A 14,772-nucleotide genomic window follows, 5' to 3' on the forward strand; every position below is an offset into this window, starting at 1 on the left:
GTAGTATGTGAGCCAGTACTAGCAATGTGCAAAAACGAATGACTATATCCATCAAAGTTTTTAAAGCATAGGTCCAATCCAATCAACCTTAAATATTGAGTGAAGTAGACTTAAAGGAGTTCTGGTATTTTCTACAGGCTCTTCTCAAATTGTTAATATTGACATTGAAGATGTAAAGTTTCAGATTTGAATTATGACTAATCGCAAGCCTTTAATAATTGCCTTTGGGAGCTTAGTTGGAAAGATACAGGATATACAGCGTCAAGTTTACAATGACCCTGGGGGTGTATACCCTACAAAAACCCAAATGAAAATAACAGTTGATGGCTTGTAGAAAGCAGTGTCTGTATGTGGGGTTTTAGGGTTGTTTTTTTAGTGAGCAGTTCAGTTGACCAAAATTACCCTTTATAGCAGTCTAAGATGCTTCCTCTGTGATGATACCATTCTACAGCTTTGTACAGGTATAGCTGTGGAGTCACTGCATCAGCAGTATCCTGACTAACACTGAATAAATACACAGGAATGTTTTAAATCTGTTATTTTGCAGGCCTTTTAGGCAGCTTTGTACCCTATTATTTCTTTCTTGAAATGTTTTCTTTGGCAAAATGTCAATATTTTTAAGTGCTCTTTCATTTGTAAGGTGTGATTTTTGGTCTGTTATCAGGAGAATCTGGGTTTCAGGCAGATAATTTTGAATTTATTGTTCATGTTCTATGAATTAGAGCCACACTAGGAGGATACAACAGGATTGTTGTGAATGGGCTGTCTCCTTTGGTTTGCCAATTCATAATCGGTTCCCAGGTAATTATAAACACTTGTATAAACTTTACAGAATACCATCATTGACAGTGTATCATTGAGTCATTTGGGGCATCCTATAATATGAATGAGACAGAGCAGTAATCTTATTTGCTTTGTTTCTGGTATGCTCTTTGAAGGATCAATGTGTGGCTTGTGTAGTACCCCATGTCTGACTTCACAGTTCCTCTGCCATGTCTGTTTTCCAGCTAGGTTTCATCACTGTGGGCTTGCAGAATTAACTTGGGAAGAGGAATGTGATATTTCCAAATGTTAATTTCTCCTTGCAGCTCCAGTTAGGCTTTGGAACATTTCTCATTCCATTACAGTAGATGAGATGACACCTCAGTCCCCTGCTCTCCAGCAGCAAGCTTGCTAGCTTGGTTCATTGAGACCTTAGCTCTCCATCAGTATTGGATTTGAGGCATCTTGGCAACCCACATGCCTCCCACACATTCATTACAACAAGCTATAGTTAGTTGTGGAGGGTTTGCCTTGAGTCAAGCATAGCTTTCATTTCAGGAGTCAGTCAATACTAGGATTTGCTTGACTAGCAAATAGTTAGTTGGGAATTCTTTAATGTGCCTGAAGACTCTGTAATATTGATAACTGATCCTTATGGAAGTACTGTTAAGCAATGGGGCACTTCCTGCACCCCTGCACTATCCTATTCTGGATTCATTTAGATGGTTTAAATGAATTCAGTGCCTTCCTGTAGGTGCTGCTTTACTCCTCAACAGAATGGGACCCTTATTTGAAGGAGCGGGAAATAGGTGTGCAGACTAAATGATGCTACTGTCTCTATTGCTGTTTCTGCTTCTTTGTCTCTGGAACGCTCCACCTTTGTTCTGGTCCTGACTTGCTGGGAATGTAGTTCTGGTACTTGTGTTAAAGGATGCCAGCTGAGAGCTTCCACCCAAGGTGAAACAGGCCGGTTGCAAAATGAGCCACAGCACCTACTCAAGGGGGTAATTGAATTACAGAAGTGGGAGTACATGGTTCTCATCTGCAGGACACTCAGGCTGGAGGAAGCCAGCTGGCTTCATCCTGGGATACACCAACACTGCTGTGAGGAGCTGAACCCACACACAAAGGAGCCAGACACTGACCATCCTACAGAAGGAAGATACAGAGGAGCACCGCCACAGCTGAAGATGGAGGTCCACTGCCTTCACCTGCAAGGAAGGCAAGTGGGGTAATGATTAAAGACTCTGTCCTAATAGCACCTGGTGTGTTATTCTGCCAGACGGACATGCCTGTGGATTCTTCATCCTGATGACTATGTTCTGAGCCAGTTCCATGGGTTCCTAAGGTGCTTAGGAAATACTATAGTGCTCAGAAAATTAGGATGGAAGGAAGCTATTGAGGTGTATCTTTCAAGCTGAGCATAGAAGCCTAGATGAGAAATGCTTAGCTGTGTCAGAGAAGCTGACTAGGGGCTCCAGGTTTCTTGGTTATGGGAATAAGTACTTTGAGGGTGGCAACAGAAAGACTTTTGACTGTTTGCAGAGAAAAGCACAGACACAAAGAAGGACTTAAACCAGTTTTTGTGGATGCTGAAGACTAAGAACCACAGTGGAGAACAGTAAATTGATCGAAGGGTGTGAAGTGGTGAATAAGATAACTTGGTAGAGGTAAATGGAAGAAGCTGGTTATACTTTTTTTTTGGAATGAGGAAGTTATTGGGACTGAAGTTACCAGCCAAGGAAAAAAGCACAGAGAATCTGTTAAAATCCTGGCTGTGTTAAGGGCACTTTTTATTTCAAAAGGGGATGAAACTGTTATGGAGTATGTACTTAGGCTTGATTTCCTCCATGGAGGAGTAACCAGCTGACAAAAAAGAATGGAAGCTTATTCTGAGTGCCGTCATGAAACATTCACTGAAGAGAGCTCAGTGTCATAGGAAGACGAGAGAGGGAAAACAGCAGGATCAGATGTCTGAGTAAGATACAATATGTAAATGTATATATCTGATTACTGAGATATTGATACTCAGGTCTCTACTTGTTGTTTAAATGTGCCGATAAAGAGCTGCTTCTGAAGACAGTCTTGTTTTTAGAATAGTGTATAGTTTTTATATGTCCATGACAGACCTCAGATACATATGCTCTCAATGTGAGTTTAGCCTATCTGAACAGGCTTTAGCTTCTGTTAAACTGCCTTGAGAATCCCCAGCAGTAATTAGAAGGAAAAGGAAATATCTGTTGAGGAAGTGTGAATGATGAGATGTACCGTAAAAAAAACCCAACCCCGTAACACCTTAATGAACACCAGTTTTGAGGTCAAATAGAAGATGCTGCTTTTTTTTTTTTTGAAGCATCATCCTTGTAAAACACAGCCAAGAAGGAAATGAAGGAAAGACATTCAGGCAATATGCCAGGAAGGCTGTATGAAGGCAGCAGTAAGCCAGCCTCGAGTCAGTAAGCTGCAGAGAAGTAGGCAACTGAGTAGGGAACAAATGTAAGGAAGGGAAATACATCATCACCTTTCCAGACAAACAGCCTCAATATAATCAACCTTCTTCTGACAGCATGGTTGAAATGGGAGGCAGCAGTCATCTGCTGTGGAGTGTGATTCTGCAGGCCAGTGAGTAGCAGACATAGTCTGGAGAGACTGAATCATGTGGCATATATCCTGAATCAACCTCATTTTCAGGAATTCATCATAGTGGAGATCAACAAGATTGAGGGACAGATATTGTAGTGGGCTCCATTCAAGGTATTTCTCAAGGGGAATCACTGCTAAAATGTATTTCTTACCATTCTGTTTGGGAACTTTTGAGGGAACTTTTGAAGTCACAGTCCTGGATGAATCAAAGATAAAGTGGATTCTGACTAAACTCTCAGCTGAAAGGGGTAAGTGTCTTAGATGCTGATTATATAGGAGTAAGACTGAAAACAGATGGAAGGAGGAATAACATTAATTAAGATCCGTCTGTTCCAGCCTTTTCTTTCTCTGGGCACCCAGAAGTCCTGTGGAGCTGGATGGGAAACTCAGAACACCTAGTGATAACCACAGATAAGATGTCTGACATGTGAACACTGTGACGCCTACTGGACTCAGTCTGTGGGTGTATTTGTACAGACAGTCCCCTGTTGAGCGTGGGTACCCTCCTCCTGCTGGAGTGCGAAGCTGTCTGGCTCCAAGAGCCCTGTAAGATCCATTTCCTTCTTGTGGACCTGCTCAGCCTGGGCTGAATGCCATGTGCTACCTAGGAAGGCTTCAAATACAGAATATGACATCAAATAAATGTCTTCTGACATCTCAGTGCATCCTAGACCTCTTCTTATATTATAATTTACTTGGTACCTTTTCGTCAGAACATTGTCATGTTTTCTGACCATGTTGCCTGCCTTTGCTGTTCCACGTATGGGTTTTGTCCTGTTAAAGATGGTGTCATTGGAGCGATTTCTCCTTTCCTTTGAAGAAAGGCAATTCCAATGCATTGCTATAACTTGGCAACCAGCTCTTCATTCTGATTGTCAAAGATGCTTATTACTTCTTATTATTACTCTTGTAATTCAAAGATGATTATTAAGGAGGAAATTCTTTCCTGTTAGGGTGATGAGGCACTGGAATGGGTTGCCCAGGGAGGTTGTGAATGCTCCATCCCTGGCAGCGTTCAAGGCCAGGTTGGACGAGGCCTTGGGGAGTATGGTTTAGAGTGAGGTGTCCCTGCCCATGGCAGGGGGGTTGGAACTTGATGATCTTAAGGTCCTTCCCAACCCTAACTATTCTATGATTCTATGATTTAAAACAGCATGTGAGGTGAGATAAATAGATCAGCAGTGTAATAGCTCTGGAGTGTGCAGGGATCCTGATGTTCTTTATATGGAAAGGCTTGAACACAAATGCTGAATTTGGCTTTTTTTTTCATGGGGAGCGGTGCAGAGTCTATAAAGTCTCCTGAAGCAGTAGTGAGATGAGTTTGCCTTCTCCAGGCCAGGAAATGAATACTGTCAATTTGATGATGATATGTAAATGGTTGAATAGTATACATAATTGTAATTAGTCCCAATTGTTTGGAAACGTTTTGCATTGTGGAGAACACTTGCAGAAGTTTGTGCTATCAGGAACAATTTGCTGGAATGATCTGGGAGAGGGCTGTTTAACAATTAAAAGCCTGCAGGAAAACTCTCATCACCTCACCACAACATAAAGTGAAAGGGGGAAGGAAAAAAGTGTTGCATGGATTGTTTATACAGGTGTACCTCGATTACCAGATTTCAGATCCCTTTCAGCTTTTACAGTGGAATAAATACAGTAAGTAGCTACTTTTTGTGTTGTCTTTTTTGTTAAAGTTCATCATCAGTAATGTTTGGCTTTTTTTCCAGCTTAGGAATTCCATATTTAAAGTGAAATTTAGCTTATGCTGTGCCTGTTTTTCCCCAATGATTTCCATCTTATGCCTAAAACCTAGAAGAGGACAATTAGCTTGCTGAGATGTATTTTGGGTGTCCCAATGTAACACGTCTGAATTGCATAAATGGATTTTGTAATCTTTTGCCTTGTAGCTTGCACAATGTGAATTAAGTTAATCATTTATAGCTTGTCAGGGCAGCTGTTGAAGTCTCGTATGCAATGCATGAGAAGTTGAAGCTGACAGGAAGCCATCCTTCTGTGCCTTGTTGGTCTGGGTAGGGCCAGAAGACTTTTTAACTAGTAGATTAAATAACTTGGAGATCTCTTTTTCCAGAGGAGCAAATGCATCTTAATTGTCCCATAAGTAAATTTTCCTGTGCTCATAACTTTAATCACTTTAAAAGTGTCTCTGTTCTTCCTTTTCTCTAGCTATTGTCTTTTTGATCTCTTAATGGTCACATTATCTACTCGTCTATCTCATGGCCCTTCTAGAAGGAAGTTGCTGCTGGACCATCTCAAGCTGTGAAGAGCAGCCACTAGATGGCAAGCCACATGCGGAGATAAGGGCAGCGGGACCCACTAAGGCTTAGTATAGTGTTTATACTTGCTCACCATCATTTGTATATGCAGTGGTATATCTAATTTTATTTACAGGTCCTTTTTCCTTTAATGTCTTCTTAGGAGAGAGTTTGCTGCATTTCAGCTAGCTTCCACGGAGTGTTAGAGTGGAGGAGTTGCCATCAATAGATGGTAAGCCATATCCCGCTGCTGGGCAGGCAAGAGAATTACCCTGCTGGTGCCCCACTGGCCATCCCTGTCTCCCTTCGCTGGGCACAGGGCCCGGATACTGTCTGCCAGGCCCTTGACCTTCCCTGCAGCCCTGCTGCTGACCTCTCCAGCTGACCAGCTCTGGGATCCGCTCCCTCTCCTCACCCAATAGGGACCTGCTTTTTGTGGAGCCGCTGCTGAGTCAGGCTTTCACAAATCAGCAGACCCTGACCATGAAAGTGCTTAAATTTGTTCTTTCCTTTATCCCAAACATTGTGTCATCTTTCTGCATCCAAACTTCCTCTGACGTCAGTGTAGGTAAGGGATCAGGGACAGTTACGTTTTCTTCTTACAAGAAATGCTGACCTGACCAGTGGTCAGGTTAGGAGACCTGTGAAACTCAGAGCGTGGGAGAGAGATCTCATAGAATCAAAGATGTCAATGGTGCCCCAAAGCTGGTGGGTACTCAGAGTTATCTATATGTATTCTTATTAGTACCTTTAATATAAAGATCATTTCCTGTGCTGCTTTCTTGAGATACAAGAAAGAGGCGTGAATAACCAGAAATTAAGCGATTCAGTTAATACCTTAGGAGACTGTAACGTTGCTTGAGTTGAGTTGCTGTACTCACTACAAATCTTTATCTGAGTAAGATATAATGGACATCTAGGAGTTGTGATAATAGAATAATCTTTGAACTCTCTAAGCTCTCTTACTCTTGGAAATTCACTGCATTATGCCTCGTGGAATAAGCTGCTCTACAGTTATTTATTATTCCATAAAACAGAACCAAACCCTTCCAGGGAAAGTACTTACATTCTTCTTTGAGCTTATGTTGCTTTTATGCCTTTCAGGTCAGTGTGGGAAAACAGACTAGTGTGTTTACATTTGCTTTTAATTGATCTTATGCCGACTTTGCATCCTTTTGCTGGGGCATCAGTTCTGGGATCTGCAAACAAAGAGATGAGGTGCTCATGTTATGTTTCATTTAATAGGGTGTAGGTTTTGGGTTCAGATTCTAGCTTCAGTGAGAACAGTGGGAGGTTTCTCACTAGGTGGAATTATTCAGAAAGCATTTGGTGTTTATTTAGCTTCTCTCTTCTTCTAGTGTGGTGAGAAAGGAACTCAGCATTGAGTAGTATTGAAAATTTCACCCTTGGTGTCATCATTGTTTGTCCTGTTGTTTGGTCAGGTCAGCTAACTTTCCTGTACTGCAAGAATTTCTCCTCTAAGATGAGAAACTCAAACTAACTTTTCTTTAATCCACGTAGGAATGAGAAGTGTGATGTATAAAAAGGCTGTTTTTCTAAGAATGTTCCTTTTCAAAGGACGGGTTTGTATGCTTTAATACAAAAGGTAGATATAAAGTAACCGAATGTCTCTTTTGTCCAAATATTGGTTCTACTTATAGTAAAAAGTAGACACTACTTAATACATGACTTCAGTAGATAGATGGATGTAGGGGTTTGAAGTCTAGCTTGGTAAAGGTCTGCATCTCTTAAAGGAAGAGGCAAAGTAAAACATGGACCCTGCCTTTGAAAAATAGAATGTAGTTTACAGAGCAGAGACTAGTGTCTAGACCTGTGCACCATCACTTCTAGCTGTTTATAAAGTAATAACTGACTGCCACTCTTTAATCTTATGGGTGTTCTGCTAGAATCTGGTTCATTCCCTGGTCTGTAATGCTTTGAAGTGGAAGTGGTGGAGCAGAGACTGACTCTGTACTCTGAACTGACAAAGAGACTAAGAGGCTGGGGCCTTGTTCTTGACCTTCACTGATGCAGTGGAAGTGACTGACAGCAATAAACTCTTAAATTAGGGGGCTAAATGTAAAAAGTAAAATTTACAATCACATGCCAATATTAGCTGATCAGTGCAACAGAACAATTCACTACAATAAAGGCCTGATTAAAAAGTTGCTTCTGCCGTGCACAGCTGTACAATGGAATGATGTGATGATGGGAAAAAGAGGTTAATTCAAATGACCATTGAAGTTCCTTAGGATCTGAGTATTTGATATCAATGGCTTGGAGCTGGTGATATTAGAATCCTGTTGGTTCTTCTTGTGTTATTTCAGCTCTCAGTGTGGTATTTTTGTGCTTAATATTCTGCAAGGCATGGAACATGCAGCAGGTTGCATGTTATAACGCTCCACACTAGTCCTTTTTAAAACCTATTATCTGCTGCAGTAGTTATAAAATGTGATAGGAAAAGAACTAGGTCTTTCCTCTGGGCTCTCTTAGCCTATTTCCTTTTTCTTCAGAAGCTTTTGGTTTAGATTTCAGTTTCTGTGCCACAAAGCTTGCAATCGTTCCCTCCTATTGGAAGTATTCTATTGTGGTAATAAACCTAGTAATATTATAGGACTGGAACCATGGTAAGTCTTGGAGGGAGGTGCGTTTGAAATCCCGTATTCAACTCCACTGTGCTTTCATTTATATAGAATAGCTTATATTTTGTTCAAGGCAAAAGGCTTTTTGTGTTGTCTTTATTAAAGTGAGTGATGTTGGCTGCTCTGCCCACTTAACTTGAGATGCTTTGTCTAGATCTGATTCATCTCCTGGAAGGATCACTGAAAAAACATTGCAAAGAAACTGGGGATTTACTGAGCAGAAGCCAGACAGAGGTGTGATTGGACACTCCCCTATTGCTAGTTACAGAGGTAAGAAGGCAGTAAACAGCTAGCAGTCTGTTAGCAGTTTCTGCAATCCCAACCTTGTTAACCATTTAGGGCACGTTCACCTTGTCTTGGGAGAAGCAGCTCTGAGAATCCTATATGCACACATCTTCACACTGTATCTTTAGCTTTCATCTTTTTTCTACAGTATTTTTCTAAGCTGTTTGGTTAAAGCCCATCCTATCTTAATTTAAAAAGGCTGTTAATCATGTCTACATCAAGATACATCAGCAGCATTTGCCTGACAGTACAGGTATATCTGTACTTGTTAGGTGTCGGCATTAGTCATACTGGATATTTTATTGCAACAGCCTTGTAATTCATTTATTAGTAAACATCTTGACCTCATTTTGCCTGCTTGAATTCTGCAAAGTAACCTCCTGTCAACCCATGAAAACTACCAGCTCTGTCTTTTGTATTCAGATAGGAAATAATACAGGATACAAAGTAACAGTGGGGGTAACCAGTTTTATTATGAAAGGAAGCCACTCCACTTCAAAAGGGACATGAAAACATGTACCTGTTATGAGGTGGTATGAAGGGCAGTCATGATAAATGATCAGAAATACTTGGCATCTGTAAGTTCATAATGCAAATATAAGAAGAAGTGTAATGAAGGGAATACATTCATCTCCCATCTGTTTTCCAAGTAAATTCTTGAAAAGTAAAGGTAACTTGTTCTTCATGAACTGGAAACCTTCAGGAATGATGGTGTAAAATTCCTGTTCAGTGCCTTTAAATGTCCATACTTGGCATAAAGTATATCACTGAAAGCAGTGAGTCTGAGTGTGAGGTCCTGATGTTGGGAAATAATCCAGGTATTTAGGATATCATTGACACATATCTCCCTGAGCAGTCAGGGATTCAGAGACACATTTAAGATGTACATGAGGGTTTAAAGTTGCCAGGGGAACATCAATCCATTCCACTCCTACCAGCTTGATGCCAGTGCCAGCAAGAGATGCCCAGAACCTGGAGGGGGATCTCAGGTCAGTAGGAGGGCACCTGAAGAGCAGCAAAAGGAATTCCAGCCAGTAAGCTTCACCAGGGGCCAAATTCAAATGCCTTTATGCAAGCACATTTAGGTGGGAAATGAGCAAGAGGAGTTAGAGATGTGGCCATGCCTTCAGGGGTATGATCCTATTGGCATAATGGGGATGTGGTAGGATGACTCCTACGAGTCATTCTGGAGTGTTTCAATGGAAGAATACAGGCTCTTCAGGCAATCTTAATACAATAAGTTAGGCTGTAAGAGTCTTATTTTGGGTTGAGACTGTAGGCTATCAGGAACATGGCTTAAGGAAATCTGTGTTTTGGAGATGAAGTAGGATTGAAGGGGAGACACAGGACTTGAAGTAATTTAAGTTTCAACTTCTGTAATACATGTGTAACATTATCCAGTTTGTAGGCTGTTCAAGGTTTATTTTGAAAGCAGTTAATCTTTCATGCACGGCTGCTCTTGGAAGGGTGTTCTTCAACATTACTGCTATAATGTTTATGGCTTTCCTAATTTTCACCTTAAATGATTCATGCTGAGTTTATTGCAATTGCTCTTGAGCCAGCCCTAGCCATGATTTTCCAGTGGGGCTTTTTCTTTCCTGTCTGATGTTTATTGTCTGTTACTATTACTGTCAGTATTTAGAATGCATTTGTTTTGAAGAGAGCTCACAGTCTGGGGATACAAGCTGACCATGATGGCTGTAATTTTGGCAACTAGCCTGTTTCAGTGATGATTATGGCATCTGCTCTCCTGTGTTATACTGGTAACAAAGCTCTGCTAAAGTTCTCCAGGGGACTGACTTTCCGTACTTGTCCAGTCTACGTTAAGTGTACTTTTGACAAGTCGGACATCTGAATGGTAGGAGCTAATTGGGAGCTAGAATGAAATTGTAGTACAAGACATTAATATGTACAGGATTCTGTTTAGCAGGGTCTGTAGAGAGAGGCAGTCTTGTTCTTAGATGAACAGAAGTAGTTGGAGAATGCTTGCAAGCTTTTGGCATACAGATCCTTCCTAGACAGAACAGTTAAGTGCCAGGTTGATTCAGAAAGCCTCCTTTTGTTAGCAGAGGCAGCTGTGGAGGATTCATTGTCTTTTGAATGAACTGTCCACTGAACTACTGCATTCTGAAATGAGAAAGTGATAGCAGTGAGATACACAGGGCAGCCAGAGCACTTGTGCAGATGGCCAGACAGGTTTAGGACAGGATATTAAATAGAAATTATCATTATAGTTGGTATCGGAGTTTTGACAAGGAGCCATATGCCAGATTGCATCTGGTGTATAGATGAGAGAAAACTAGATTTAATGATCTCCTGAGCAAAATTCATCCATACCTTCACAGGGGCAGAAGAAGACAGGAGAGGCAGACCTCTGTGTAGAGACTGTCCCCTGTGAAGAGCAGCAGTGGAAAATTAGCTATGTAGGGTATGGTATGGGAGCTAGCCTTTACTTATTTAGACTGGCGCAGAAGCTCCTACTTGTCTGCTCTGGGATCTTGGAATATCAGGGTACTATTTGAAGGCAGAGAGGAGGTGCTTTAGCGGCTGTTCAGAAGCATGAAGAACTCTGCATAGTTGTTGCAGCTGCTCCCCTCTCCTTTCCTCCTTGAGACAACCACTGGAGACTGTGCTTCGACCCATGACAAAGGCAGCAGTCAGTCTATAAGGGGACTCTGCTTCCTTCTGGTGCATCCTGGGGCAGAGTTACAATGACTAAATGCATAAGATACTCCTAGAACATCAGCGAAGAAGAGAAACTAAAACTAAGAAGAAGGGTTAAAATACCTTACTGATTTTTATTGAGTTAGATTATTGGACAGGTATTTGATCTCTCTTGATACCCTGAAGGCAAGTAAAAGAGAACTCATAAGTGTCAAGTTAGCTGTTGCTGAAGACAATGCTGATGAAGAGAAGGAACATCTGTGGAAAAGCCTGCTTGAAAACAAGTTGCTTTTCAGGTCATATTTGAAGCATCCTTTGTCTGGTCCACTGGAATTAGGTAATGAAAGAAAACATGTGGATGAATTGAACCAAGTCTTGCTTTGCCGATTGTTCTGAAGACTAGTGACAACTAATGCTTCTCAACTGAAGGCTGAATTAACTCAGTTCATTTCTTCTAGCTGTCAAAGGAAGCCATGGTAGGACTAAGAGGAGAACTATAATTAAACTCCACCCATCTTCAAATGCAGGTGAAGAGATCCTAATTCATGAAATGAATCCATACAATTAGAAAATGTTCATACAATTATAAGCTGAACACTGAATGACTAGTGATTCACGAATAATGACCCAGTATCCACTCACAAACCTCAGTGAGGAGATCCAATTTATCATTGTGACCATGATCTTTTTCTAACCTGTACCTGTAACCAGAAAGACCTTTGGGGAGACTTATAAATGAAGTATGAACAATAAAGTACAAACGTCCCTATCCAGTCAGATAACAAGTCCACTTACTTCAAGAGTCTGTCTTAAACAGTGGTCCATGGGTAGTGCCAAGGAAGAAGAGGCATCCTCAGGCAACACTCTCTGCCTTCACATTCACAGTCTGCAATCAATACATAAAATAATGAATAAATAAATAAATGAAATCAAAATTTTAACCTATGCGGGGAACTCACAATAAAGCAACACAACCATCAATAGCTTATGCTCTGGAGAGAATCTTTGTATGTAAAGCCCTAACTAACCTGGTATGCCCTCACAGCTGACCCTGATTTCAGCAGGTGGAGATCTCTGGAGATCCCTGAAAAGAATGCCAGTGCATGCTCCCAGAAAGGATATTTGTGCCAGCTGAAGTTGGATCTCCAGATCCAAAGCAAACCCTGGAAAGATGCACATGTTTGGGCAACAGCGGGTGCTTAAAAGGTTGTAGCAGTAGTCCAGCTATCAGAGAGGGGTAGCAGGCACACAGGATTAATGTGAAAACGTTGGAAGCTTCATACATGAGCATTAAAGGACTGACTTGGGACTTTGTTTTCTTTACTCTCTGCTTTACCAAACTGCTCCTCATAAATCCCTCCACAGGGATGCCTGTGTTTCTTCCCTCCCATTTCCCACAAGAGGAGCATGAGAACAAACCAACAAACCTCTTCACCTTTGGTTTAAACCTTTTCCTTCATTACCTCCGGCATTGGTTTGTTGTTGTGCTCTCATACATTTATTACCTAATTCTGGCAGTAAACTCCTTTGGCAGGAATAGCGTTTCCTTAAATTTCACTGTATTTATTGAGCTCCACATAGGGTCATCTGCAGAACAGATTATCACTATGATTGCAACAGCCAGGGCTGTAGGATTAACCAGTCAGAATGAGAAAAGCCAGTTGCCTTTTTTTTTCTCCTAGGTTCTTGACCAATATCAGCTGCTTTCTGAGCTCTTTAATGAGTGAGTGGGACTTCTAAAACATATCCATCTCTGAGTTATGAATGGGCAAAGGGGTATTTCTAAAATGGGAAATCTGCTAGACTTGAACTGACCGGTAAGTCAGAATAACTTGTCTCAGAATCAGCTTGTGTTTGGTTGACAAAAGGTTTTCATTTTAGCTCACTTGAGTTCAGTGTGGATGGAGATGTTCTTCTGTAATACAAGTTTACTGAGGGTTTGGGATTTTGGGGTGGGTTCCCCTTCTCCATCCCCATTTTTCTCTGTCATTTCTGGTAATTCAGTTTGGCTTGGGGTGGGATTTCCAGACTTCACTTCACAAGCTCTTCTGCTCCAGTGTTATTTAGAGGGTCTGGAAAATTCCTATTCTAGGTGTCTCTAGTTCTCTGGCTATGCAATGGGTATTGTAATAGACTATCCTATCAGGACAGTGAGAGAATTTATTTGGTGTAGTGTGATCAGTGACAGTGTTGAGATGAGGTCTGAAGTTTTATATTACTGTGTAATCTATATATAGAGGTCGCTATATATATAGATTAGTTTTTTTCTTATGTGTATATATAAATACTATGTTGCTGAGTCAAAAATACACATTATGGTGGAATATCATTAGCTGCATTTCCTGACTTAGCAGAGAGGGATAGTTTAGCTGTAAGGTTATCACCAAGCCTGGGCAAAAATTTGTGTATGGGATTCCTTAAAGAGATGACATGATTACCTGCGTTCTTTAAACTGAAGAAAAACATCATGCATTATGGAAAACACAGATTAGGAAACTAAGCATGTTTGATTTTGGTGTTAATGCTGTAATGGCTAGTTGCTTTAAGATTGCTGTAACATGTTACCTGTGGTTATGAGTAATAATTGTTATTTAAAGTATTACAAAACTATTTACGAGTACTAAGCTTGTGTACACTAATTTTAAGATTGATGCTTGCTACGTGAGGGTAGTGCTCATATAAATTTGCACAGATACAAAGCAAAAAAGCTGAAGATTTACTGGAGAAAAGCATCATTTTCCTAATACTTCTATACTGCAAAGTGGGAGGTGCCAGACAATAGGTGTCAGCACTGGTTCATTTATGCACAACTTCACTGCAGCTGGTCTTAAGTACAAGTTTGCTGTGAACTAGACTTTGAGCAAGCTGAATGCCTGTAAGGAAGTGCTGTGACAGTGTTTGGCTCTTCTCATAAGACAGCTTTTTTTCAGGGGATAGACTGGTAATAGAATACGTGAGTCAGAAGATAAAAGTGAGTAAAAATAATGTATGTGTGGTATTTGCTCTGCCATGTTCCCAAAGTACTGAAGTACTGAAAGGCTGTTTCTGAGGTTGGTGTTTTAATCAGATTTTGTTGTTTTGTGAATTGTCCAGAGAGGTTCCTGGGAGGAGACTTTGATGAAGCACTTTCCTGGGGACTTAAAGAAAACAAAAGAAACCCTTATTGAAGCTAATGAGCCCAGTAGGCTGAAGAAGGAAAGCAAAGTCACAAAAATCAGGGTGGAGCAGACAGGACTAAGTACGGTGCTAGGAAACTTCCATGAGACTTTGGAATCATGCTGTTTTATGGAGGAATTTTGAACTGGAACTAAGGGTTTTGATAGCTTGTTCGTGAAATCAATGCATGTCACATCCAGGGGGCCGTGGACCATTCTGCAACAACTTTGGAAGCAAAACCAGGAAGGCTTAATGCAAAATGTACAATTGTGCAATGGAGAAACCAGATGAGACTCCATCAGGGAAGTGGAAGACAAATTCTTCATAGGATAGGGTTCCTCTGTGTT

This window comes from Neopsephotus bourkii, unplaced genomic scaffold (genome assembly GCF_033783945.1).
Source record: "Neopsephotus bourkii isolate Nb327-2 ecotype Australia unplaced genomic scaffold, CSIRO-AGI_Nbou_v1 NB_518, whole genome shotgun sequence".
Lineage (NCBI taxonomy): Eukaryota > Metazoa > Chordata > Aves > Psittaciformes > Psittacidae > Neopsephotus > Neopsephotus bourkii.